General features: G+C 44.0%; 1 pseudogene; it reads left to right on the plus strand.

The window, feature by feature from the left end:
• The first annotated feature begins 2,621 nt into the window (after positions 1 to 2,621).
• LOC101990622 lies at positions 2,622 to 3,330 on the plus strand (annotated as a pseudogene).
• Positions 3,331 to 4,227: the final 897 nt, after the last annotated feature.

The raw sequence follows: 4,227 nt of genomic DNA on the forward strand, positions 1-4,227 counted from the left end.
TGAGTTTGAGGCCAGCCTGATCTATGTAGTAAGTTCCAGGACAGTCAAGGTTACACAGAGGAGCCCTGTCTTGAAATCACCTCTCTGCACAAAAGAAATCCCATTTATGGTCTCTAACTTGGTTTCCAAAGGTGGTGAAATCCATCAAAAATAGGCAGAATCTTCACAAGGAACCATTCCTGCACAAATGTGACATGTACATTTCAGTGCCTCTTGAATTGGCAATAATAATCCCCCAGTCAGAAAGAAGCAGGTCAATTAGATGCAGGTAAAGCTCTTTAACTATGTTGCTAGGTAACTAAAGAAAGTCATGATTATTAAGTAATTTATCACATAAACATTCACTGGAAAGACAGGGATCCACAGATAGCATGTTTGTAGAAATACATTCAATTTTATTGTTCCCATATTTATATTCCAATTATCATGCACACGCTCACTTATCATTGGTCCAGCACCTGCTATTGACATGTACCATGTTCCAAGCTAATGAATCAACAATAAATTTACAGTTGAATCCCACTACACTACATAGACACACAAAATACATTTTTGTCACTGATAAAATGTCTTACCCTTCTATGATGACTAATCTTGGTTGTCACCTTGACTACATCTCGAATCAACTGAAACCCAAGCAGCTGGGTGAGCCAGTAAGGGAGTTTCTTGATTGGGTCATTTGAGGTGATGAGTGGGTTTCTCATGGACCACAATGAAACTGTGAGGCTGGGAGGACAAGAAAGGTCTTGAAAAGAAGTCTACCCACTGTTACGCTGATAGGATGCTTACACAATCATCCTGAACTTTCTCTCACCTCAGTAATTGAGCCTATGGCCCTGCACATGCTAGACTAGTACACTCATACTTAGCTACATCTGCAGTCTAAACCTTTGAAGCTTTATGTAGCTAAGGAACACTTATAGAACATACAAAATACTGTGGGACTTATTCTAAAGATCCACACATCCACAGGATAGATATTCCTACTCGTACAGTGCTTGTGAACAAAGGAGTACAGGAAGGTAGAGATGGGAAATGATTATGACAGGGGTCTTAAGAATGAGTATGTTGGAAGAGATGATACCTCACCCTGCCAATCAGAGGAAATGAATGGCAATGTGCAGCCCTCCTATGTAGAAACATGAAGTGTTGCCTTAGGTCCCGTGACAGCATGATACCCACTGCCCAGAGAGCCTTCTTTTCTCAAGTTCTCCAAGGAGCTAGTGCTGCAAAGAACAAGGAGAGCCAGTGCTGGTAAAATCAGTGACTGCAGGCAGGGGCCAGGGTGAGGAGCACAATTGCCAGAGGTGTAGGTGTGTTGACACCTGTGGAAGGGGACACGTTGGGGAGGGCCTGTTTGCTGTTTGTGAAGGTTATGTGTTGGGCTGTAGGCATTTATCAGGACAAAAGGAAGACTTTGATTCACTGTGCCTCATCTGGAAAGTGAGTGAACTCCTTCTCAAAGGACATTTTTTTTTTTTTTTTTGCCAGCATGCCTTGCAATACCAACAGTGGAACTTATTTCTATCTCAGAATCATCAAATGAATGAAAAACGTTCAAGTAATATATTTGATAAAGCTAAAAGGAGGAAAAGGTATCCTGTATCCTGATCACATACCCTCCCTTTGTTTCTGAAGAGTTCCATGTAATGTAGGCTGACCTCCAACTCCTTAGGCATTTGAGGATGGTCTTGAACTTCCGATCCTCTTACCTTCATGGTGGGAGTGAGAAGGAAACACAAAACATGCAACAAACCCACTCAGGAGTTTATTAGAGGAGATGTGTACAGGCCTGGTGAAGTCTGTGCAGAAAGAGTGGGCTGAAGATGGCGCGTCCAGCTTTTAAAGGCTGCCTAGTGAGCGCACAGGGGGATGATGTCGCTACATCATATGCAGATGACGGAGCTTGTGCATGCATGCAAGGGCTTATGTAGCTGGGTCATATGTAGGTGATGCAACCATGCTGCATGTGGGTCATGCAGGGCCTTTTAAGGTCCCTGGGGCAGTTAGGTATTTTTGCCTGAGGGCTTGTCCACACATGTGTGGCCCTGGAACCCAGAAGTGCCAGCCATGGTGGTTGGCTAAAATCATAACATTCTACCCTTTTGTTTATTATTAAAATTTGGGGAGTTTGGGGTCTTTAATGGGTGGGAATGGGGCGTCATCAGGTCTCTCGTGACTGCTTCCTGCTGATTTTCTGGGTGTTGTCAGGTCTCTCTAGACTGTTTTTTGCAGATTTTGTGGGTGTCGGAGAGTTGAGGTGCTCGACCATGTCCTGGGGTGGCTGATTACTTTCGTGTATTTTTTGGGCTCTGTGGAACTGGCTGGCTGGCAGCTTGGACTTCACAAGATGCTGGAAAGGCAGAAAATTATGTCTGGAAAAATTTTAGATCCTGGTGAGTGAGGGAGGAGTGTCCCAAGATGGAAGATGGAGGGTTCTTTTGGGGGTGGAGGAGGGAATTTCTCAGGGGTTCCCGAGATCAGGAATGATAAGGGAAGAGTTAAATGATACTTATTCTGGGCGAGTCTGGTCCATTTAAATAGGTCAATTGGCTCCATGGAGCTTATAAAAAATGTTTGAGGCGCTTTGCAGACGCCGCTGTCCCCTCTCACCGCTTGCTGCAGCCATGGTTAACCTCACCGTGTTCTTTGACATCGCGGCCGATGGCGAGCCCTTGGGCCGTGTCGCCTTCGAGCTGTTTGCAGACAAAGTTCCAAAGACAGCAGAAAACTTTCGTGCTCTGAGCACTGGAGAGAAAGGATTTGGATATAATGGTTCTTCCTTTCACAGGATTATTCCAGGATTCATGCGCCAGGGTGGTGACTTCACACGCCATAATGACACTGGCGGCAGATCCATCTACGGAGAAAAATTTGAGGATGAGAACTTCATCCTGAAGCATACAGGTCCTGGCATCTTGTCCATGGCAAATGCTGGACCAAACACAAACGGTTCCCAGTTTTTCTATCTGCACCACCAAGACTGAGTGGCTGGATGGCAAACATGTGGTCTTTGGGAAGGTGAAAGAAGACATGAACGTTGTGGAAGCCATGGAACGTTTTGGGTCCAGGAATGGCAAGACCAGCAAGAAGATCACCATTTCCGACTGTGGACAACTCTAATTCTCTTGACTTGCGGGCTTCTTGCCCACCAGACCATTCCTTCTGTAGCTCAGGAGAGCACCCCAGCCCCATCTGCTCGCAGTACCCTGTAATCTCTGCTCTCACTGAAGTTCTTTGGGTTCCATATTTTCCTCATTCCCCTTCAAGTCTAGCCGGATTGCAGAGTTAAGTTTATGATTATGAATAAAAACTAAGTAAGGAAAAAAATGTTTGAAAAAAAATACATTTTAAATAGATTAAAAGCTTATGATTTTGGAATAGAAGAGGGTGGGGAGGAAGGAAGAAGGGGAAATTATTGGAAAGGGGAATTATTAGGCCCCTCAGTGTTTTGCCTGAAGCAAATCTTAAAGCACTAGTTCTCTTTGGCATCACGATATTACCTTAATATGCAGGAGACACTGCTGCAGTCAGTGATAAACCTGTTATGTTAAAGTCTGTTTTGGAGTCTGGGGCTGTGAATGTCCCTGAACTCATTATTGTTTTTTAACCACCTGGGCTTTTGGCAGTCCTTGTACTTCCGGCTTTATGTTTAATGGTGGTCCCCGTAATAACAGCCGAGTGGTTAACTGGAAATCTAAGTATGATATTGGAGCTATAGAGAAGTTGCCCTGTTTGTGCAGTGCTGGGGATCCATTCCTGGGCTTCCTGCATACTAGGCAGGCATTCTACCCACCGAGCTCCATCCCCAGTACTCGTCTGTCTCTTTTAAACAGAGACTTACAGTGCATTTTCAACCATGGTAACTGGCATTTTGTGGTGACGCTGTTGCTCTAAGATCATTGGCAGCTCCAGAGAAAGGGCTTTGATAATGAGGTTCCCTGGCAACAAAACCCCTCAAGTTTCTGTACCGTGTCAGGGTGCATTTAATAAGATTTTGGTATCAATTTGGTACCCTGAGGATTCATAGAGCCGTAAACATGATACCTCCACATCCCTAGGTGTTGCTATAGTAATGACTAGTGTAAAATTTGAGCTCCATTAGAATATTTATAGAATCAAAGTTGTTTAAATATTTTGGTAATGCTTTCTCTAAAATAAATCAAAATAGAGGAAACTCATTAATTTGCTAAATATTGAACCGCCCAGAGTCCTTTGTTAAAGAAA

This window comes from Microtus ochrogaster, chromosome 16 (assembly GCF_000317375.1).
Source record: "Microtus ochrogaster isolate Prairie Vole_2 chromosome 16, MicOch1.0, whole genome shotgun sequence".
Taxonomy (NCBI): domain Eukaryota; kingdom Metazoa; phylum Chordata; class Mammalia; order Rodentia; family Cricetidae; genus Microtus; species Microtus ochrogaster.